The sequence below is a fragment of the Falco rusticolus genome, chromosome 3 (genome assembly GCF_015220075.1).
Source record: "Falco rusticolus isolate bFalRus1 chromosome 3, bFalRus1.pri, whole genome shotgun sequence".
In the NCBI taxonomy this organism is placed as follows: Eukaryota; Metazoa; Chordata; class Aves; order Falconiformes; family Falconidae; genus Falco; species Falco rusticolus.
Genome location: NC_051189.1, coordinates 104,823,018 through 104,847,020, shown reverse-complemented (window position 1 = coordinate 104,847,020; position 24,003 = coordinate 104,823,018). Strand labels below are relative to the sequence as shown.

The 24,003-nt window shown below is 48.4% G+C and overlaps 1 protein-coding gene across 15 annotated transcripts in view; it reads left to right on the top strand.

Annotated features, from left to right (window-relative positions):
• The window catches only part of CAMTA1 (calmodulin binding transcription activator 1), a 323,364-nt gene that overhangs the window by 234,115 nt on the left and 65,246 nt on the right, over nucleotides 1–24,003 (top strand). The window lies entirely within an intron of this gene.

Genomic DNA, 24,003 nt, shown 5'->3' with positions numbered 1-24,003 from the left:
TCCATTTTGCTCCTAAAATTCCTGGACCTCCTGAGAGCATGCTGTGGAGCCAGGGAGCTGGGGTGGGATGTGCTGCTCACACCTCCCCAAGGTCGCAGTGCAGAAGGAAACTCGTGTTCGGCGTTCCTGAGAGCACCCACCCTGTGCAACCCGAAATCTTGCAGCTGCAAGACCTGGGCTGAGCTTTTCCGTGCCATTCAGGTTGCACTGCTCTTCAAAAGTTCTCCTTCAGGTCAAAAGGAAATGGAAATATATGGGAAATAGGAAGAGGAGGTGGCTAAGAAGGTACAGCAGGTTTGAGGAGCCTCGTGTAATAAATTAGCAAACAGGTTATCAATGTGGTTGTCTAGAACTTGCCCATGTCAATGTGCACAAGCCATGTTTGCTTGTTAAGCTCAAACCATGTTCACAATTATTTTTCAAAGCATTTTCAGGAAAGTAACAGTAATTGGTCATCTTTAAAGCTTGTGCAAGTGCTGCTCATCCTGAGATTCCCTTTTGGACTAGCTGTGCATTCCAGCTCCCTGACCATGCTTCGGCTCGCCATTCCTCACATGCAAAAATGCATTATTAAAATGCACTTAAGCAAAACGCAGCAAATGGCTTCCCTCCTCAGATGGAGCAGAGCTGGCTGCCTCTGCTGGTACCAGCGGCAGTTAGCTGCTGAAAGAAGAGAAATGATGAAGTATGAGGTCATTTAAGGCTCAGTCTGCCTTGGCAGAATGTGCTTAAAATGAAGACGTTGCTGATGAATAGAAGAGGAAAAGAGAGGAGCAGAGGGCCCTGGGCCAAGGGTACTTGGTAATGTTACTTGTACTAACGTAACCTGTGTTACTTAATACTATTTGAAGAACTTTTTAGCTGGTATCTGGCACCTTTTGGAAGCTTCAGGGTTGAGGAGGGCAGAACATGGTGACGTAAGACCCAGGGGGTTCCATGCCATGAATTTATGCGGGGAACTCCAGGCCTGACTGCCTGATCTGGGTGCTGGGGACGGTTATGGAGCAGCTCATCCCGAGTGCCGGCATGTGGCACGTGCAGGACAACCGGGGAACCGGCCCAGCCAGCGCGGGCTCACAGAAGGCAGGTCCTGCTTGGGGAACCTGATCTTCTAGGAGAGGGTGACCCGCCGAGCGGCTGGGGGAAGGCTGCGGGGGTGTCTGCCTGGCCCTCGATAAAGCCTCTGACACCATCTCCCACAGCATCTCCTGGAGGAACCAGGGTGCCCTGAACGGGGTGACGGGCTGGGCCCCAGGCGCGGTGGGGGACAGAGTCACGTCCCGCTGGCACCGGGCACAGGGGGTGTCCCCAGGGCTCGGTGCTACGGGTGGCCCTTTCCACATCTTCATCAGTGATCTGGGCGAGGGGATGGAGTGCACCCTCAGGACGCTGGCAGGTGACACCAGGTTGATCTGCTGGGGGGCAGGGGGCTCTGCAGGGGGGGCTGGGCCGAGGGGCCGAGGCCAGTGGTGTGAGGGTCACCAGGCCTGCCCGTGGGGCACGCCAGCCCCAGGAGCTGCGGGCAGGGGGCTGGGAACTGCCTGGCAGGAAAGGGCCTGGGGGGGCTGGCTGGTGGTCAGCTGAATGCGAGCCAGCAGGGTGCCCAGGTGGCCAAGGTGGTCAACAGCATCCTGGCTTGTACCTGAAACGTGTGGCCAGCAGGACCGGGGCAGTGACCATCCCCCCATACTTGGCACTGGTGGTGCCACCCCTCAAACCCTGGGGTCAGCTCTGGGCCCCCCACTGCAAGGGGACACTGAGGGGCTGGAGCGTGTCCAGAGCCGGGCAGGGGGCTGGGGCACAGGGCTGACGGGGCGCAGCTGGGGAGAGTCAACCTGGGGAGGAGGGGGCTCGGGGGGACCTTCTCGCTCTCCACAGCTGCCTGACAGGAGGGTGTAGCGAGGTGGGGTTGGTCCCTTCTCCCAGGTGATGAGTGGTAGGGCAGGACAAAACGGCCTCAAGCTGCACCAGAGGAGGTTTAGATTGAGGATTAGGAGAAATTTCTTCACCAAAAGGGTGGTCAAGCATTGGAACAGGCTGCCTGGGGAGGTGGTGGGGTCACCAGCCCTGGGGATGATTAAAAAACATGTAGATGCAGTGCTTGGGGACGTGGTTTAGTGGTGGGCTTGGCAGTGCTGCGTTAACAGTCTCGTGATGATCTCAAAGGTCTTTTCCAACTTAAATGATTCTATGAATTTCTTGACTGAGGCATCCAGCGACACTGCCAAGAGTTACCGGTCACCATTTTGCTGTATTCAGTCTAAATCTACAGGGAATTTCTACTCAGGATTGCCTAAGTAAAATCAGGGCTGTTCTCTGGGTTCGCCACGGTCCTGTCATAGCAAGAGGATGCTTTGGCAAAAGCACTGCTGTCGTAGGGGGTCTGCCCCGCATTCAGCTGGCAAAACTAAGGAATTTCCTAACGGTGGAAAGAAGGCTTCAGCGATGTCTGCACGTGGCCTTGCAGCCTGCAGAAGGGGTGAGCTGGCTTTTCTCTCCCCCCTCCACCCCCCTGCACTGTCAAGTAACTATAAAGAAACACCAGTTACTCCATAATGGCAATTAACCACCCATACTCTATTTACTGTTATGTCCTGTTAATACACGAGCATTACACGTGCTGTGTATCCCAGGGCAGCTCTTACAAGCTGATAAATGGTGACGTATTTGCGTTTGCTTTCCTTTCTCTGGGGATGCTGCGGTGCTGGTGGAGATGCTCTAATCCCATTGTGCTTCAGTCACAGCATCCAGGGTCTCATCCTCCCCAAGGGCACCTCTCCCAGCCATGCAGTGAAGCACCTGCAATGCACCCTCTCCCTTCTCTGAAAAAAAGAAACCTAAGATGGACAAGCTCTTTTTCCTGAACTTGGAGTCAGTTATCTGTTTTAATTCCAGCTGAGAAACCAGGGCAAGGAACATACATCAGCACCATACAGACATTTTCTAAATCACCACAATCAAGCTTAAATTCTTTTTATTCTTCACTGTAAACCTGTCCTGAAGTAGGTTACTGGATCAGAGCAGATCTGCTCTATATTATTTATAGGTTGTTGCCTTTTGGTTCTTGCTGCTTGGCTGGATACTGCTAAAGAGGACTCCATGTTCCAGCAGTCTTTCTCTTCGCTGCAGCTTTAAAATTTTCTATTTTGGTCTGTAGGAATCCCATCTCCCCAGCTCCCTTCTCTGCTAAATTCAGCACACTGGCAATGCTGGGAAGGATTCTGTCACGTGCCATGCCAAGGTCTGGCTACAACAAAAAGTGCTGCACCGTTTCGTTAGTGCGTGAGCACAGGTAACACCAGCAGCACCCGGCACCGGCATGGGTATTCGCTTGCCATGCTGCCGGGGCCAGCATCCTTCAGGGGACACTTTCAGGGAAAGCTGCTTTCCTCTACCAAGAGGATGCTTTGGCTGGGCTATGGTGGCACGAGCACCGTTACCCCTTTGAGCCGGATAGCTGTTCAGGAGTGTTTGCAGCAAAAGCAATAGTCATCTTTGGTTACGATGTTTGAATTCAGCAGGCTTGAGCAGCCCAGCGCGGGGCTGCCCTCTCAGCAGCGTGAGGCAGGAGCCCTCATAATTTTCAAGGAGCTCTCATAATTTAAAACCACTGCCAGGTGAAGAGACTCTGTGCAGCAGCCGAATGTGATAGGCAGGGTAGGGCTGCATAATTTATGAAACTGCATTTCTTTTTGATGAGATTTTGAGTCTAAAAGCTCTGGGAAGGGTGTGCTATTTTTTCTTGCATCTCTGAACCCAAATTATGGCAGATTCTGTGGGCACAGTCTGTGCTCGTTTAAAAAAAAAATAAAAATAGTGCAGCCTCGGATTGCTCTGGCTGCGTGAGCACTCCTGGTCCTGGTCAACGCAAAGTAAAACAGCTCTTCGCAAATCTCCGCTGAGAGCTCCCAAGGATTAGTCTCTCCGTATCCAGAGGGAGCGCAGGCTTTAGCAGTGTGCCAGGGATTAGACGCATGTCCCCAGCAGTCAGGTGCTGGTGCTGCTCAGCCGCAGGACATTCAGGGGCTGGGTTGTTCCCAGGTGCTGTCTGCCATATCCAGAATTACACGGTCCAGCTGTGTGCTTTCAGATGAATTGGCTTGGATTATTCTTGTGTTCAGTATCTCTCTGTCCCAGGCACCTTTTTTGTGTATTGCGTGATCTGGCTGCACCTCGGGGTCCAGGGCTGGTCTGTAAAAGCCGCCTGACGCAGCAGCCAGCATCTTCCTTCCAGGCGTTTTACAGCCCTGGCTTGCACAGCACAGAAACGCTCACTGCAAGTTAATTCCCAGCCGCACCAGAACCTCCAAAAGGATGGAAATTTGGGGCTGCTGTCTGCCCTTCTCCTGCATGCCAGAGGTCATTGTGTGAAAGGTGTGTGGACTTGCTTTGAGTAAATGGCAGCACATCAGCCCAGCAAATTCCCGTTTTCACTGCGGGGATGGGTGCCTGGGGTTTGGAGTGATGGAGGCAGGCAGCTTTTGGTACAAGGGCTTTCTTTTCTGAGCACATCTTTCTGAGTAAATTATTGCAGGCAGTACTGTTTGAGGTCGGAAAGGCTGATATCACCAGCTGTACTAATGTGTAAGGATTTGAGAGACATATTGATATTTTCTGGAGATAAACCACTAGAAATCGGGAAAATGTTATAAAACTGTGGCCCAGGTTCCTGTTTGCTTATCTCTGCATGAGTGTTATCAAGAGTTTAAAATACATGTGTGATAAAACACTTCACGGAGCAGCTGCGGTGATGATGGGTCCTGAAAAAGCATCTCCACCTTCCTCAGGGATGGGTGAGCCCAGGAGAGCCATGCCACTGGGGTAGGAAACCACTTCTCGGGGTCAGGTTGGTGTCCGAGCCTGGGATGCTCTGGCTACTGGGCCATCAAGAATCAACACCTTTTATAATCTATATTATTAATGGTGGACTGGGAAAGGGATACAAAACTGGAAAGCTGTTCGTTAGTTCTGTAGGTGCTTGGAGTGGGGTTTTTTTTAAGATATTATTAGAGACAATCATGGGTTATCAGTGTTTCTCTTAATGTGAACTGAGGTCAAGAAGCAAAAAAGATATTTGCATAAAACCAAAAAGCAGAGGGATTGAATAAAACAAAGCCTGCCATAAAACAGTTCCATAATTCGGCGGCGCAGCCGTATCCGATATGCTGCAGGTGATGCTGGGCTGGTCCCGTGAGCTGGGGCTGGGTGGGGATTTGAGGGAGGCAGCAGGGATCGCTCCCTGGAAAGGTCCTGCCTAAAGAGAACTGAGAAGATTAATATTAAACTAAGAAAAGGGAAAAGAAGGTGTCATACACATACTGTGTAAAATGAGGAATTGTTCCCAAAACTGTAGAGAAGACACTTCTGTCCTTTTTATCTTACAATACTGAATAAGGGGACAATGAATTTTACTGAAGAGCAGCAAAAGTCAAATGTGATTTAAGGAAAGAAAACACCATGAAACTGCTGCGAGATGTCGTTCAGCTCTTGCGTGTGCTGAACTCAAAAATGGAAGGAAAATACGTGTGGATGGTGAGAGCATCCAGGGAAATGACAAGGAACCTTGTTAGGGGGACTGCCAGAAGGGACGTCAAAGCTTGATGTTACTGGGCCTGGCCGTACTTCTGGGGCCACCTGGGGCTTTTTGTCAGCCTCCCCCTGTGCAACCTCCCTCCCTCCCTCCCATGCCACAGCGTTTTTTCGGCTCCGTGGATGAATTTCCTCCCTGTCTCAGGTGTAGCCTGCTGCCATCCATCATTTCTAGTTTGCTTGAAATTCACCTGTCGTGGCCCGTGGCAGCCGTGACGCAGATGTGGACGTGGGCGGGTGGAGGAGCATCCCTGGTGGGACAGGGCTGGATCGCATTGAAATGCCGGCACCGCGCTCCCCCGACACAGCCTGCCAGTCCTTCCCAATTAGGGGTGATGGTTTTCCTTGTGAGGCCAGGGCGTCCGCTGGAGACCTGACTGAGCTCCCTCCCCTAGCGCTGCGATACAGAGATAATTCAAGGCGGCAGCTAAAGATTCGTCAGCATTGCTGGAATTCTTCCAGCAGGAAGAAAATGATGCTGAGCTAACACTGATGCCGGGCTTGAGCAGGCGCCGTCACGACCCTGCTGCACCGTCCCCTCCTCGGTGTCGGCGGTGTGGGTGTGCTCTGTGCCAGCAGGTGCCCTGGGGGTGTCCTCACTCCATTAGGTGCTCTTCATATTCTTCCTGTTAACGAATGGCATCCCTAATCATCAAAATATTTTTCATAGGAGCTCTGGTGATCGCGTGAGTGGTATCAGAAGTCATTAATTCTGAAACGTGGACTCGGGGGGACACTTACGGCAAGTTCAGCCAGCAAAACCCCTTTGCTTGCTAATGCTTCCCCTGTAGGCAGGTCCTGGACTGACAGACACCCACGTACAACCCTCCTCAAAAAGCAGCTGCACCGTCCCTCTTCCGCACCGTCCCTCCAAAGCAGAAAGGACAGAAGATTCCCTAAGCCCTGGCAAAGCTCTCCTTTTCCCCAACATAAATATTTCCTCAAAGGAATATGGCAAGGTGGCTGTCACTTACGCTTTTTTAAAACCAAAATAATATCACCTGATGTATTGTGAACTGTGTTTTTATTTATTTTATTTTATTATTTGTGACAATGTGTCCTCTAAGGTCTTTCTAATGTAATTGGGGATTATTTGCGACTTCCAAGGTGCAGGTTCAAACTGCCTGGCTGGGGCTGCCTGGTAGCGCTGAGCAGCACTTGGAGGATAAGGGCTTTCCGATCTGATGGCTTTTGGTTATCAAGCAGGGAGGTAATACCTAAGACTCAATAAAAAGCCTAAATCTGGCCTATGAAAAGGAATGGTTTCTTTCTAAAGTGCCTCAGTGTTGAGACACAGCTAAATCAAATTATTGGGCGAGGGGTGGGTTTCTGCCACGGGGCTGGCAGCTTCCCTTAAACACTAACTGCGTGCGATGCCTGAGCTGAATACCCTTCAGAGCTGCTTAAGAGCTTCTCTTTTCCATTTTGGTGATATCTTTCTAAATTATACATTAAACTTATCAGGGTGAGTAATGCATCACAGCTTCCCCATGTCAGACTTAATGTTACTTATTCAGCTGTAGCTTTGTGTTTGCCTTTCCCTTCCGTTTATCTTCAGGCTCTGGTTTAGGACGGAGCAAACCCTGGGTGCTCCTTACCAAGAGCTGTCTGCTGCAGAGATAATCTACGGCAAACCAGAATATGACTTCTGGTGCCGGTGCTTTAGGGAGGCAGAGTGCCGCCCTGTGCCAAGGCGATGCCGTTTCATGGGAGCAGCACGTGCCACGCTGGAATTTCTGTGAAAGGTCCCCGGAGAAATGCTCCATTCAGTGGAATCTGCACTGCTGCTCTGTGGGATGCAGGTGCTTCGCTGTAGGTTGGGGTTTGGAGGAAATAAACCGAACCATCCGCAGGGTCGGAGCCACCGCCCCGCGAGGCAGCGCGCCGCCGCAACGGTCACAGCCATTTATCCTCTCCCTGAGCGCTGATTTGGGGTAACGAGGTACCAACACGATAGCTGTTGTAATTTTAGGTACTACAGGAGAAACAAGTAATTTGCTACTTTTCCTTGCCAATATGTCTGAAGATGGATAGTATTTAGTTAAGTGTAGCTTTAAAAGTGAAACCCGAGCAATTTTCTTCCAGTGGCTTTTCAAGAACATTGGGCGGCAAGATGCAGCATACAGAAATGCATCTCTCTCCGGTTTAAGTGCTATGTGTTAATGCTGGTTTCTTTTGTGAAATTACCAGGCTTTGTAGCTGAAATTCTGCACCCATTTGCCCCTCGCAGAAATTGTATCTTGTTTCTCGGTGCTGACAACAAGCGTGTTTCTAGAGCTGCTACAACTTCTGAAATGCTGCTGTTACACAAGGGTGACGACAGAGGAGTTCCTAATATTAGGGTTTTTTTCCTCTTGTAATCTCCTTGTGTTGCAATGCCTTTTCCATTTCTTCTACTAGCTGTTAAATAATTCACTCCCGGGGAGCTGACTGGAGCTCCTCTCTCTTCAGCTCCCTCTGCCAGGGCTCCCCAGTTTGAACTACCTGTTTCTTTGGCCAATTATGCAAATGGTCTGCAGGACTGGTGCTGTTTCCAGCAGTCCTTTTATACTGTTCCACTTGATTTTATTCTGATGTGTGTAGATGTAAATGATTGGATGCCATTAGTAGGTTGCAGCTATACTGCCGAGTCATAGATCTATCAATTTTCCTCTGCTCTTTTTTTTTTTTTTTTTTTTGGGGGGGGGGGGGGTGGGGGGCGCTGTTGGGGGTGTGTATTCAGAAATCGGCGGGCAGATGTGGGAACTGGCATCGCTCTTGTAATAAATGCAATCACTCTGATGTCTTCAGCACCTGAGTGGTTTTTTTTCTGAACAGCAGTCAGCTTTTGCTATTTGTATCACCCTTTCACCTTATTATGTTTACATTTCTATAGCAAAACGCTGTATGTTTTCAGCAAAATTAATCAGTATAATTATATGTGATTTCCAATGTCAGGTTCAGCTGAAACACTGATTTAGGGTGGTGATTAGCCCTATCAGAAGCAACGAGGACGGAGAGCTAATCCGCGCCTAAAACTGTTATTTTGAAAGATGCCATTTATACTCTATTCATAAATTGAATATTTCCTCAGACACCCCACCCCCCCACCCCCAAAAAACAATTTGAATAGAAAATGTTTTTATGCTAGATGGCAGTGCACCTTGCTTGGTTTAGATTGCTGCTTTGCTGCTGTCTGCAGAGCCTGCCGTTACTCAGACAGGAGGGGGCTGAGCTAGGTGTAGGTATTTATTAATAGGACCCCTGCACCTTTGTATTTGGCTGAGGTTATCCCAAATGAAATCTGGAAATGATTTACATCCGCATAGTCTTCACCTTCTCTGATCCCCCCCAAAAAAATAATAAAGCAAAAATTCCTGCAAATATTGTGTACCGATAGCGCCACGGGGGTAGGCATGGCTTGAAATGCTGTTCCTGCCCTGCAAAATACCTGCGTGTGACGCGCTCGGTGCGTTCTGTGAGGCAGGAAAGTCCTTGAACCCTGACAGGGTTGCTGCGGCAGGTTCAAGGCTCGTTACAAGCATGAACGCGGAGGAGTCGTGAAAGTGTGACTTTATTCTTCATTTCAGCCATGCAGCCTTTCACAACAAGGAACATTTTAAAGATCGCAAGCTCCAAGAGTGATTAATTTGCTATTTTAGTCCTTTAGAAAGTGCAGTTATATAGAAACGAAGTTCCCGCATCGTAAAAAAGTTCCGATCAATTAAAACAATTTACTTTGTTGCTAATGATTTCAGACCATTGTAATTTATTGGTAAATAAGTGACTTCAAAAACGTGTTCGTTCAGTGAGTGCACAGAGGAAATGTTAACAGGTTCTTGGATAAATTAAGTCTCTGATTTGGTAACTCTTTTGCTGCAAACCATTTAGGGTCTGCTTGCCGCACAGCTCCGAGGATTCCACCTTCCCCAGAACAAACAAAGCTCCTGACGGGTTTTCCCCTGCTCAGAGAAACGCAGAGACAAGGGAGCAGTCAGGGCTGGACTCTGGAGCAGCCCAGGAGCCTGCAGCCTGCGGGGCTGCGGAGGGGCACGCTGGGCACCCCCGTGGGCACCTTTGGGGGACGCGCCCCTTCCCACTGAGCCCATCCCACCAGTACCAGCGAGGGACGCCTGAGCGCCAGCCTCGGGAACAGGACAGGGCTTAGCTTCCCACTGATGTCTGCAGCTTCGAAGCATACCTCTTCACACTGTATTTATTGTGCAATGCTGTTTAGTTTGGTTTCCCCCCATTGTTTCAGCTTCAGCTAAAAATACTGGGGGTTTTTGGACAAGACGACTAACAAGGTGAGGTGCATCCCTTTAGCAGCTGTGGAAAATTACTGGTGTTGGGAAACAGGCTAGGTCCATGCGCTGATGTTCAGCAGAGGCGAGAACTTAACAGCTGCTCAATAATTGCTGTTTGTATCAGCCGCAAATACACTCTGCAAAATCTTTGGAATGGTCTTTCAAAATGGACCTGTTTTTAGGAGAACCTAACGGCGTTAAAAAAATAATCTTGGGCGTCCGTGCTGGTTTTGTCAGGGTCTCACTTATCCTGTGGACAAGTCTGCTGCAGCTTCCATTTGCCTGCTTGGTAAAATAGGCTGTCACATGCCAGGGACAGCCAGATCCGTCAAGCTCCACACAGTTTTCCTTTATTAGTTCTATTGGTTTTATTGCCTTTCTTATGCTTTGAGGGATGATGGTTGTTTAGTGACAAGAACCTGGAAAATCATTCAAGTTGACAATGCTTTTTAGATTTCATTTTTTCCTTGTGTCTCTATCTATAAAAAAGAATGACTTGACGACACAGTGAACTTAGCGGGGAGTTGGTGCTGTTACCATGAACTTGCCCTCAAGTTCTGGGGTCTGCTTTTGTTGCCATCCCCACGTCACCAAACTGTGGTGATATACAGGCTTTTTTACCCGTTGTACTAGAAACGCTGGTTGGTACCTCGCAGCTTTTTGCATGGCAGGGATGTGCTTTGCTTTTCAGCACGTGGTGACAACCTGGCTTTAATTGCCTTAGGTGTGGCAGTTGTTCTGGTCATTTCCAAATTGTGTGTGCAAGTTGGTAGGGGAGATTTTTGTGACACTTTCCAAGTTCTTGCAGTACTAAGCCAGTGGAAATGTTTCTGACATGACGCCAAAACATCAGGAAGCCTGGAGAAGACAAAATTCAAACTAGCTGTGATGGAGGATCTCCTCTGGCTGTGCAGGGCTTTTCATCATTAAACATCCTCTGCCTAAAGAGAGGGATGCTGCGTTCCTTGGAGAGCACGCTCACTAATGCAGAGCCAAAAGGAAACTCCGCAGGGAATCCGTGCATTCACCCACACTCCTTTTGCTGCCTGTAGTCTCGTTACATATTCCTTTACAGGTTTATTTAATACTCCCTGCTGTGGCAGGCAGACAGCATGTATCACGTGGAATATCTGCCCTTCAAGCTGGAGTGGTCTTCCTCGGGCTTCAGTATCACAACATCTCCAACAGCCCTGGGATGGGCAGTGCCCCTTCTCCAGCCCCAGGGTTTAGGAATAATGTAATCAGCTCCTCCGTCTGCAGCAAGAACAGAATCCCCTTTGCTCTTCTGCTGCTCTGTGTCTGTCACTGCGAACACGCGGTGGAGGCAGAAGGATGGCAGTGCTGGCATAACCGCACCGAGCGGACGGTGGGTACCGGCTGTGCTGGCGTTATGGTGCTAGCAGGCGCGGTGAGAGCAGCCGCTCCTGTGCAGGGCATCTGCCGCTTCGTATGCCTGTTTTTCTGAGAACGAGTAGGCAATAACAAGGGGAATCCCGGTGACTTGAATTTCTGCTGTCGCTGACGTTTCTGCCGGTTCTTGTGATCTGCAGTCGTGGCAGGTGACAGGAACACTCCTGATGGCAGTAGAAATGTTCCTGATGAATGGAGAAAGCATCCACAGCTCCTGTGTCTCTGCCAAGATGAACATCTTTCCTGTTGAGCTGTTTGCGAGGAAGCACGACGGCAGTCACCCCAAATCACGCTGTTGCTGAGTGAGCACCAAGCCTCCATTCCGACAGTATTAGAGAGTAATGATCTGTGGCTGGATGAGTGAAGATGCTCTTATCTAGCAACAAATGGGAGGCATCTGGGCAGGGTCTCTGACTCAAAAAGGCAGCCTTTGCTGGGGGAAGAAAAATGTTGCCAGGCAGAAGACCTGTGCAGGATGTGAATGAATGCTGCAGTGCTGAATACCGGCATTTTCTGGCAACGTGCAGTGCTGTATATTTGTTCAAGGTAGATGAAGATAACTTCGCAAAAAGCCTTTTGATGAGTTCCATCCCTCAGCGTACAGGATACGATTGTGCCTTTAAACTGGAGTTTAGTGCAGTTGCACTGGTATGAGGGGACTAGAATCTGTCCCAGCGAAAGGGAGCGGGAAGTGGAGCAAAAGAGAAAAAGACACGCTCTGCCACGAGTGTCCAGAAACAGCCAGGAGGGCAGGCGCAGAACATCAATTCCTTTCAAAAATAATCTCACCTGCAGTAACGTGTGGCACATCTAACAACAGATCCTGTGATCAGTTCTCTTGGTTTTATCTTTTCTCGAGGCACTGCATGGTGAAAAGTGACCTACATACGTGGCTGATAAGTAGCCAGAAGCTCCTGCAGCCTCTCACCTGATGCTCCAGCGTTACTGCTGGCACGGGGCACGCCGTGGGCAGAGCCCTGGTGAACTGTGGGGGGCTCTGGCTGGGGGGGGGGTGTGCTTTGCAGTCTGGCCCTGCGGGCCCACAGCCCACGGCAGCAGACATCCTTTGCCATAGGGGTGGAAGCAACAACTTCCCTCACTGCAGCACCAAATCACAGTTTTTCTTTTCTTTCTTTCCCCCCTGTGTCCCACGCCTGCAGGGGTGGTGTTTCTAGCTATTAATACTAATTAATAATACTAAAAATTCTTCGTGGTGTTGAAAGGGTTGTAACTATGTGCAAGAAACACTGTCTGATGAAGTTCAGGATCTGAGATGTGCAAGCTGAAGCGGAAAAACTGGTCTATCCTTTTTTTAAAGGACAGTAAGACAAGGGTCTCCATTCCTGTCCCACATTCTGTGCAGCAAGGAAAAAATGCAAAAGCAGTAAATTTGGAAGTGCACGCAGCACTCTGAGTCTGGGTAGTGGAGAATTTTGCTGTTTCTCACATTTCAAGGACTTTTCATAAGCTCTTCATTCCTCGGAGTTACCTGTTTCTTTGATGCTGCCATAGATGCATCAGTGCCTAAGCTAAAAAAACTTTGATCTGCGCTCACTTTCCCTACCATTTACAAACTTAAAAGTACTGGTGTTTAACTTTAATTATTTCTGTGTCTGGCACTGGATGTTCCGACTACTGCTGCTTTTTTGGGATGTCTCAGAAGATACCCGTGTATGTTGCTGGGTCAAGCAGCTGATGGGTAAAATGAATAATGACTCGCTGTGTGTAATAGTCGCTGTCTGTTATTGAAATTCAGAAGCTTCCCTACCTTTTCATATTTTGTAAAGTGTACAATGTTATGGGCATTGTGTCATCTTTTCTCTTGCTAGTCTTGAGTGTAGTCCACAGGCAGCAGCACTCAATTTATAAACTATCTCCACTTCATAGACACTTTTGGTGAGTAAATTCTTTAAAAAAAAAAAAAAGGGAGAAAAAGAGAATTTGTGCATAAAGCAGCAAATGCATTGCTCTTTGTTATGTTCTTCAGAAGTTATTGCCAAAGCTTCACTCTTAATGTTAGAGCATGCTGTGAAATGGAGATCAGAGAGAATCTCCAAAGGGATGAGGTGTGACACAGCCATGGAGTTACCCATGTGCCGCGTCTCCAAACGCTCACCTGATAAATTTGCTCTCACTGCTTAAAAATCTAATTGGATGTAGCATCGGCATCTGTCATCCACTCAGCCTGAGCCCAAGGGCTAAACAAAGCTCACCTTCTTCTGCTTAAATAACACAGCTTTTGAGGTTATCGGTACGCCGTCATCTGCTAGGAAATTACCAGGCTGCTCCCATGCAGTGGATTTGAGACTGATGGATTAGGCTGAAGGGCAATTTACCTTGCTTTAGCCAAGCTGTAGCACCCCTTCTGCTCATCGTAAATAATAATAATATCTCTAGTGAGCAGCCAGGTTGCTTGTTCTACCTTGGGAGTTTGAGGCAGGACGGGCTTGCTATCCAGTTTACCGTTCTCTTCTCTCAGCGTAGGAAAGAGACTCCTGGGAAAGAGTGCCCTGATTTGGGGCAAAAAAGGAGTCAGGAGGGAATGCTTGCCTCTCCTTTGAATTCAGAGTTGCTAACCGGAGCTGTTGTCCACTCTGGGAGTGGTTCTTTATTTCCTCTTTTACATGAAACAGGGAAACAGAATCTGATCGTCAGATGGTACGAGAAGATCTCCCTAAAAGAACCCTTAATACCTACATGGTTGGAGAGGACTTGGAGTCATCGGAAAGGTCTGACAAGGAGATAACTCTGCTCTCGTCAGCAGGTTGGAGGAGCCCCTCTGAGCCTCACAGCAGCACTGGCAGGGTTCACGTTTCCTTTTAAGATTTCAAGGCATCCGCCTGGGATCTGGAAATACATATACAGGAGGCCTGGAGAGCTGAGCTCAGTCTAACACAGCCTACAGCAGGAGCTCTTAGATGCTAATCTCTGTTTGTTAATCTCCTCTGCCTGGGGAAATTCGAGGCTTCTGAGTGATAGTGAAGAAGAAAGAAGGGTGTCTAATAATCTTTTTCTTGCAATTCAGAAGAAATTAAAGTCTGATACTTTTTTTTTTTGCCGTAGGATTCAATGTTTCCAGTCTAAAGTGCTGCATCAGTTCCCAGCTGGTTGCTGTGAGTCCTTTTTAGGGCACCGTATCTAACAATAAAAGCCAGCAGCTGTAGTGAGCATGGAGGAGTCCTGCGTGTCCTTGACATGGCACTTTGGTGTGTCACCGGTGCCTGCCCGTCTCCACCGCTGGAGACAGCCCCAGTGTCACTGGCCTCCCTGTGCCTCTTTAATCTGGACTCATGCATCTTGATGGGCCCTCATGTCCAACACAAAGTAAAGTTGGACTCCAAAATCTGTACCGTAGGAGGAGAACTTTGGATTCTCTGGCACTGGGGGTTACTCTTGTCTGGAAACATTATCTAGACACAACACCACCCTCAGCAAATAATCTATATACTGTATAGCAGTGTCATAAGGGTTATGCCATAGGAACAAAAATGTTGCAAGACTATCAAAGCCAACATTATGAAAGGGTTTTGAAGGTTATTGATGTTCTTCCTCCGGGAATTGTATTACCAGTCACTGATATCAAAAGTAACAAATTTAAAGAAGCTATAAATGACAAAGCCCTCGGAGCAAGAGCAAAGAGTGAAAATAAAAAGGACTCGTTGGCTTACCACGTACCATATAGGCTGTGTGGAACATTAAATAGCATTTATCTCCTATTCCTCCAGGCAGGCATCAAGGTCACGCTTGCATCCTTCCCAGGCACCTGGAGCCCGTGTCTCTGCACTTGCTGTGCTGTGCAGGTGTTTGGGGAGAGGCCAGGTCTGATGAGCACCGTGTCCCAGTCGGGGAAGGAGTGGCACGTGTCGCGAGGGACAGCACATCCCCATCAGGCTTGTCAAAGCCATTCCTCTGATCCAGATTTCTGCCAACCAGCAATAATAGGTAGTCACATAATAGCAGAGCACGGCTGTATGGGGTGTCCGTCATGCCTGATGAGAGGCAGTGGAGCGTCCCACATCCTCCCGGCTGGCCGTGGGAAGCCGTGGCAGAGTGGGCTGCTTGGCACAGCTCCAGCCCCCCAGGGCTGCAGAAGGCTCCTTGGCTGGCCGGTGTGTGTGCCGGTGGGTTGTGCAGGGCTGGAGTCCACAGCACCCTGTGAAACACCGTGCTGCTGCTTCTCTTCATCTCACACGCGTGCAAACCCTTGGGTGCATCCTTAGTCCTACGTCCTTGTGATGCTGATGTTCATGTGCTGCTGTGGGGAGCATTCACAGGTTTTGAGGGGCAATCAGCTTCCAGATGATTTTAATGCTTTTGCATACTTACAAAAATAGCTTAGAGCTTGTTGAAGCTCTAGGAGCAGTGCTGAGGCACAGCATGTCTCTGGAGGGAAAGCTTTTTGCAAGCTCTGGGTACGTTCTCCTAGGGTTTTCCCATTTGGTCTTTGGAAATGTCAGCTTGCTACTGCTTGGTCCACCTATAACAATACCGATTTTAAAAGTGAAAAGTTGAGGTATCTTTAGGTACACATCGAACTGTTCTTAAGTCACAGAAATGCATTAATATTTAAAAGTTACTACTGTTTTTGAGGCAAACTAGGCCATCAGCACATGAGAGAAAAACTTGCACCATCTGCATTCAAACCAGAAATTGAAGCTGTGCATTCTGTTGATACAAACTTAGAAAGCACTTGGTGAATGTCAGTGGAGCTTTGAAATTTAAATTTCTTCTTATTTCAGACTAGCTATTGTTGCATCTCTGGCTTGGGTGAGCCGGGAAAGGGTAGAAGCCACTTGGGGCATGCTTTATAATGCTGGCATTTCTGGAAGGTGATGAGGATGGAAGTGTTTGCAAGCTCAGCTCTGTCTGAGCCCGTTTGAAATGCAATGACAGAATTCCCATGTAAAGGTTGCGGTAAAAGCAGGAGGGGGAGGAGATTCTGGACTTCAGAATGAAGAAGAAAATAAAAACTCACAAACGTCAGCTGAGGAATCTCTGGCTGACACTTGTTGGGGAAGAACAGTTTGAATGCAGTAGCACACCTTTTGCAGAGTAGCAATCTGCAGAGGCTGGCACGGTTACATCGTATTCAGTACCTCAGTTGTTTACATTTGCACTGATTTGATGCTGCTTTGTGGATAGTGCAGCGTAGTTTTGAACTATTAATGCAACTGCAGGGCAGCAGCGCTGCTCTGCATCTGCAGCTTTGGTGGCCGTGAGGTTTCTTACTGACACTTTGTGTGCTCTCAGGCTTTTGCTTTGCTTTACCCTCGAAAGAGCTGTGTTTTGCTATTAAGTAATCGCAGTGTATAACTTTGGCTGCATCAGTTAGCAACTTCTTTGAGATGTTCTGAAAATTAAAAGCACAATTCAAGTGTAGGACACTTTGAAATATAAGATGGCTTTGGTTGTCTCCTCTGCACCACTCTCCACGTAGAAGAAATCACACCGTTCTGGAAATGGTCGCAGCATGCAGGTTTAATATAGGAAGACGCAGAGGCTTTGTTTAAGTGTCAGTTCTTCAGAGGTGGGGAGTTGGAGCAGCAGTATATGCACAGTATAGCAGGAAATGCATATGTCTGTAATAAGCCTCATTTGTCAGGCAGAGTACCTCGAAGGAATTCCAACCCAAAGGAACCTTTGCTTTGCCCTCAGAGTTATTGTTTGAAAATTCTCAGGGCCTTTGCAGAATGAGTTGTGAAACCTTGGACAACTGGAGAGAGCAAGTGACAGAAAGGAGGAGGAGATGCTTTGATGATTTCCACGGCAAATTTGTCTCACTTAAAAGGCAATCGATACTAGATGCAGCAGCTGGGTTAAGTGCATCCATTGCCGTTGTTATGTGGTTTTCATGAGCAGGGTGTGTGTTAAGAAAGAATATCTCTAAGCAAGCCAAAGTAGGGCAAGTTGCTATCCGTAAGCTTTCTCTGCATGCTTTTATCAGGGCTGTGTTTTTATACGTGAGCAATGGTGCAGCTTTAGATGGTTTTTGAACTAACTCAACAGCTGCCCAGGCACCTTCTGTGACCGACTGTTCAAGAGCTAGTGAAGACTCAGGCTGGCCTCTTAAGAATCCAGATGTACAGTCATAAAGGATCGAGTGGAAAACAGTGAAACCATGGTTTTGAAAGAGGCAAGAGCAGCTTTTGCTCCTTCAGCTCCTCTGCCTTGTGCTGTGGTTTGAAGCCTGGAGCCCGCCGCTGTTCTCAGAGAAACCCCCCTGCAGGCGCTGCAGGCTGGAGCTGAGCTGTGCCGCGGTGGCAGGTGCCGCAGCAGAGGGACACGCTGCTCTTCAGTGCCCATGGGCTGGGTGTTGCCGGCACCGTGAGCCTTCGGGGGCCCAAGACTCAGGTCTCTTTGGCCCTTCCCAGGTGAGCACGCTCACGGTCTCTGGTGGGCTCATTGCTCCCGAGCAATAAGCAGGATGGGAGACTTCCCTGCCACATTTCTGTTCCTGGGCACCAGGACACGGGACTTCTGCATCAGTGCCACCGGCTCTGCTGGATGTTTCTAGATAAACAAAAGCAGTCCCGGCTTGTGGCAGAATTACCTTGTCCCTGTCAGCTGCCAGTGTAAGTTAAAGCTTCCAGCTGGGAGCAGTGACACCGATGAAAAGAAATTTTATTGTCCGGAAGAGTAATACCTGCATGAGAAAGAGAAGTGCCTTTTGTTTTATTTTGCTGCATGCTTCTAGCAGTGCAGTATTGTCCTTCTGTTATACCTTTTACTAGCAGAAGAGGTATTGCTATGAAAGATAATAAGCAACTCGGAAATCAATTTCTTTTTGGAACTTTGAAGGCCAGGAATTACAGCGCTGTATTTTTCTGTATCTTTCAAAGTGCATGTTAAATAAACATGATCCCCAGGAGTATTCAGAGGCAGCTCTTTGTATATAAAATACCTTCAAATATATCACATTTGATGATGTATTAGTAAGCATTTGGTATTTGTTCTATATTAAGACTCTCTTACTTTGCTGCTTGCACTATTTAAATGCTGCCTGATGATGACCGGGCTGATCCATGTGCTGTTTGTAACCCCACGGGATTGCTGCCAGGCTCACCTACAAAGAAAAGCTTATTCAGGGATCTCCTGACTCCCCCTGGGCAGCACCCTGCTTGTTTCTGGGGGCGATGCAAATCAAACCACCTGTACTGCTAAATCGTGGACACCACCCTGGACCTTTCTTTTAAGGAGGGGGGGGGGAAAAAAACTTTTTTTTTTTTTTTTAACCGTTCCCACTCCCCAGCTGCCTTCTCCTGAGATTTTCTGGTGGGATCCTCTGCATCTGGCTCTGCTGGAGATCTTGCATGGGCGATGCTTCTGCAGGCCTCAAGGAGAAGGTGCTCGGGATGGGGCTCTCGCCCCCGCTCGTGTCCAGGTGTCACTGCCAGCACATGGAGGACAAGTCAGCCTTGCAGCCAAGGATGCTCATTGCTGGCTGGCTGTTAGGGATCCAAGAGCAGCACTCTTGAAGAGCAACGGGGATTTGCCCATGTCATTGGCATCACAGGGATGGGACAGGCAGTGTTTCTTATTGTGAGAAACATAGGGGCTGTCCAGGGACACCAGGAGCAGCCCAGGGGAAGAGGGATTAAAAAAGAAAATAACAAAAGGAAAACCTGTATTTTTCTAATCCAAACCCTGCCCTGCAGTGGCTCTGTACCCCCTAGTTGTTCTTTTGAGACATGAAATGTAGAACAGAGTACAATTACTTTCCTGATTACACTCTGTCTTCCCTTACCAAGGTATTGAAGAGGAACTGGGGAGCACGTTATAAAGCATACAGCCCTATTAAATCTTGATTCCCTTTAAAACAATTGCAGGAAATCTCACTCTTATAATTACATGAGGGTTGAAATAATTTTTTAGCTTTCTAAGCCCTTCACAATTCATTGTTCCCTTGTTTGCGGTGCGTGGAGCTGCGTCGGCCTGTCGCCAGTCTCTTGTCTCAAAAATTAGTGAATTTAAACAAAAAACCCTCAAAACTCTTTGGGCTGAAAAACTGGGAAAATGACTCTGTTTTGGTGTGGCGGGCTGACTGACCTTTGGAGACAGCTGTGGTATCCATAGGGTGTGACTCCAGGCATGGCCAGGATGTGGCTGGGGGGGAGATGGAGGGGATGGCCAGCGCCCTGGAGGGACCTGGTGCCCAGGCAAGGACAGGGACATCTAGCAACCTCTTCTGAGCCAGTGCATATCAGGGGGGGGATTTAGCCAGGTTTGAAACCATGTATGCACCAATGTCTCTCTCTGCCTGGCTGACCCCAGGTGTCCTCTCCTCCTGAGGAAGCTGTTGAAGGGGCATAAATTCCACCGGCTCTTTCACGCAGCTGGAGGCGTAGGATGGAAGGTTAATTCCAAGAGCTGTACAGGCTAAAATGGATTTCCCAGCAAAAGGGGTCCTGCTCTGCAGAACACGTTCTGCTTTTGCATCCAGCTTTGGGGTCCCCCTCTCTTCCAGGTGCTCCGGTGCTTCATCTCCCAGGTGCCAGGGCTGTGCTATGTGTCTGTTGTCTCGTTCTCCCTAATTAAACATGCCCAGCTCAAGATAACTTAAGGCAATGGGTTGTGCAGTTAAAGTCAGTGTTAGACTTTGTGGTTTTCACTGTTAGTGTGAAAGATTAATGTATTCTAACGCCTTAGCCGCCAGGTTGCCTACTGTAGCATGACCTCAATTAGAAATTAGTTCAAGGATAAAGAAATTGCTGGGATTCAAACCAGTAATCTTGCCCAAAGCTAGCATTTGGTCTCTGGAAAGGAAAAAATCCCATTACTTCTGTGTCCGTGTTGTGTATTCATGCCTTGTACTTCAGGTATCCCAGGTTCTGCTCTCAAAGCATTAAAAATACAGAGGAAACCCTCCAGATAGACACTGCTATAAATAGCCGAAGATTCTGTCATCCACACCTCCATATGGCTGGGAATGGTTTCATTCCTTGGTTTGTTTTTAGATGATGATACACAAGTGCTCCCAGTACCTGTCTCCGAGTTACCTCTGGGTACCAAAGCATCATGTAACGTCAGCCTTCCAAAACTGGGGAAACAGTTTTCTGTTAGCTTTTTCTGGGTGGTAATTTGTTGGGTATTAATCCAGTCATCCCACAGTCACAGAGGTGAATTATGTTCCCAGAAAGCCGAGATTCCTTTACAATCTTTTGGATGGTTTGAGGAATACAAAGTAAACCTTGTGAATGAATAGCCATCAGAAAAGAAAAAAAAAAAACCATGTTTTAGAGTGTGGGGGGTGAAAGGAGAGGGAAGAGGCACAAGAGCCGCCTCTGCATCTCCCTGCCACACTCCTCTGCTCCTTTTGCCCTTTTGCTTTGTGGTTTAGCTGTTGGGGCCAGAAAAGGCTGGTTTCACCTTCCACGTTTTTAATAATGCATGGTACTGGGCAAGTTTGACACAACAGAAATAACACGGGTAGCCAGCGAAGGCTAGGGCAGCTGGCCGCACAGCAGCACAGAGCCCATGGCTACTGCTCCCGCCGCCCAGGGCTCTATTTGGGGGTAATTTCCTTGCAGGGTGGCTGGGATTAAATTCACCAATGCTCATCATCCCTGAGGATGACTTATTTCCTTTCATCCTTCCAGCAGGGAGTACAAATGCAAAACTTCCAGCTCAGAGGTATTTTTCAAAATAAAATATCTTCAGCTGTGGTCATCGGTGATTTGGAAGCCCCTGCCAGTGAGATTTAGCCTTGAGCTGATTGCCATTGCTGAACAGCTGAAGAGCAGCTGAAAGCTGGCCAGAAATGGCTTTTGATTTTTGCTTGCATTTTTTTTTCTCTAAAAAAAAAGAACAGGAAAAAAAAAAAACCAAACATGCTTCGGGATGGGAGGACGGCAAGAAGGGGGAGATTTTTTTGTGATTGTTCTGCCCTGCCTGAGAAGGGAGATTTCCCCTTGTGTAGGGGACTGACTGGGTAGTAACCAGCAAGCAGAAGGCAGTTGCTGAAACAGGAGAAAGGTTTTCCTGCCAGCTTGGAGGGCTGCTGGTACCTGCCATTCCTCCATCCAAGCATTAATCAGCCCTTCCCAGGCTGTCCATTCTTTTCTTCGCATTTCTGCCCTCCCCACCTGCTGGAATTGGGGAGCTGGAGCAGGCCAGCGTGTTTCAGCTTTGTGTTTCTGCTAATGTGAAAAATACAAACATGGAGTGGGCTGGTGGAACAAACAATAGCTGATTTACTTGGTTAATTTAAATAGCGTGTCGTGGGTAGCACAGGGAGGCTGCATCGCTGCTCCAGCGATCATGCTGGGAGGGAGGTCTGCAGCGCCATTACGCGCTATTATTACTTTCTGGATAATGCATACACTTTCACTATCGCATAGGTTTTCTCCTTCATTTTTCATGAGAACTGGCACTAGAGTAACAGTTAAGCCATGGAAGAAACATAACACCATGCCAGTCTGATTTATTGACCACTTAGTGCTGATGAAGCTGCAAACAAGAGTCAGACAGATGTTGCAGCTGCATTTTTTTTATCAAAGCTAACAGCTTTTTGTGGCGTTTTTTAACCACTTGTTGTGCCATCTCCTGCTTATCCTACAGCACCAGGGGTGGTGGAACAAAGTCCTCCTCCAGCACCCTGAGGAGACTCTGCTGAGGAGGAGGACTAGATGCCTCGGGTGCTGCGTGCCAAGGAGCCTTGCCCAGGTCAGGGACAGATGGCAGCAACTTTGACGCGGGTGCGTGGGAAGCGGAGCAGCTCTGCAGAGGCTCTGGGCACTGAAATTACGGGCAGCTTTCCAATGGGCACATTTCCAAAGCTGTCTGCAGCCAGTCCAGGGCTCCCTGTGGGACTTCCCCACTGCTAGGGAAGGGCTTCTGCCATGGCATGTCCACTGTCCTGGCAGGTTTCCCACATGGAAGTTATGCTTGTAATTTTTCTCTTAGTCTTTCGCATGTCTCTTGTTCTACTGGTAGGTCTCCACAAAGAAGCAGTGGTTCTCGGCTGATACAGTTTCCCAAAACACACGTATTCTCTTCATTTGTGTCAAAACATTTCCGTTTACTACATAGATTGGTGTTTGTGAGACTTGCCAGTCTGAGGTCAACTTTTAGATGTAGACATAAGGAACAAACCTGTTGGCTCTCTATTTATGTTACATGCTTTTATTTATAAAAGGTATAAATTCCAGTGCCAATCCACCACTGAGGACCACTTGTTTCCACTGCAGTGAAGTCAGGAAGCCCCGTTGTCCTGACTTGGCTGGTGACTAACAGGCACTATCAGGCTGTGAAAAATACAGTTTATCTGAAACGAAGGAAGAAGCATCTGCAGAACTGCCAGGTCACCCAACGCCGCAGCAGCAGCGTGTCCTTGCTCTCTTTTTTGAAACTTCTCTGAGAGCAAGAGGTGTCTTTACACGAAATCTCTGAAGCATATTACTTTTTATTACTTCATCATCTAAACCACTAATTACGTTAAATTAGCTGATGGAGACTATTTGGGTATATAGGTAATCATTTTTATTATCTGAATCTTTTCTGAATTATGCATGAGGACCGTAATGTTTCAGACCTCCCCTTCATCACCTCCCCAGTCCTGAGCAGTGCTGTCTGCCTGTGTTGGAAGCAGCTCGACCGCCCCGTTAATTCCCTGGGAGCCCTGGCTGTCACCTCCATCACCTTTAAAGGGTAAAACAGGAGAGCTGAAAGGAAAATGTGGCTCCACTTTGCGTAGTAACCTGAGGATTTGCACTGTGGTGTGGAAAGAGAGGATACGGTGGTTTAATGAGTCCTTCTCTGGCTGTCTCTCATCCAGGGTGGATGTGCCCTCTGAAACGGAAGGTTTTGAATACGTAAAAATTGAACATAGAAGATCCAGTTGTTTGTCTCCAGGAGAATCTCAGGAATAAAAGAAACAATGGTTTTCTTTGCTTTAGTGCTTTCTAATAAAGCTCAAAAATAAGTTGCTAGCGGTTTCTTACTAGGTTTTCTTGCCTCTTCCCTGGGCAAGGCAACTCTTTTTAATGCAGACTGCAAGAATTTGACACTGCAATCTCACTGAATCTTCACTGAAAATCACCTGCTTGCAGTTTCCATCCATAGAGGGGAAAAAATGCAAGTTCCCACTTGCATGTCTTCCTAATTTAAAGGGCAGAGGGACACGTCTGGTTACTAAAGCCCTGCTGAGTACCAGCATGAAGAGGGTGTGGGCAGAGGGAGTGCACATCCGTGGGGGCTGCCGCGCTTGTCATGCTGCTGTGTGTGGGCACCACGTGAAGGGGTGGCCCTTCAGCTGTCAGCACCATCCTGGCAAGCCTCGAGGAGCTGGGAGACACAACCAGCTGCCCCCTTGTCTCAGGGACCTGCAGGGTGCTCCCTGCGCGCAGGGCACGGGACGGGGTGCGTGGTGACCCCCGCAGCCAGCAGCACCGAGCGCTGCCCTGGCCCGGGCTGGCTCCAGGTGCAGCTGCCCAGCACGCCGTGCCTGGCTTCAGTGCCGTGGTTTGCCCGTCAGAAGTTCCCTTCTGCTGGTCTTTCCTCAGTGCGGGTGTCCACATACTGCTCCAGCCCTTGGCGGGTTTCGTAAGCAAGTGCTCCCATTAGTGCAACCTTTGCAAACGAGTGATGGCTCGTGTTCCCTCTCCCACTCAGAACAGGGCTTTAACAGCATTAATGAAACATTAGAGTTTTAATTACACCATTATCCTATTTATTTTTATAAATAATTCCAAAGCAGTCATTAAAGTTGGTGAACTTAGGA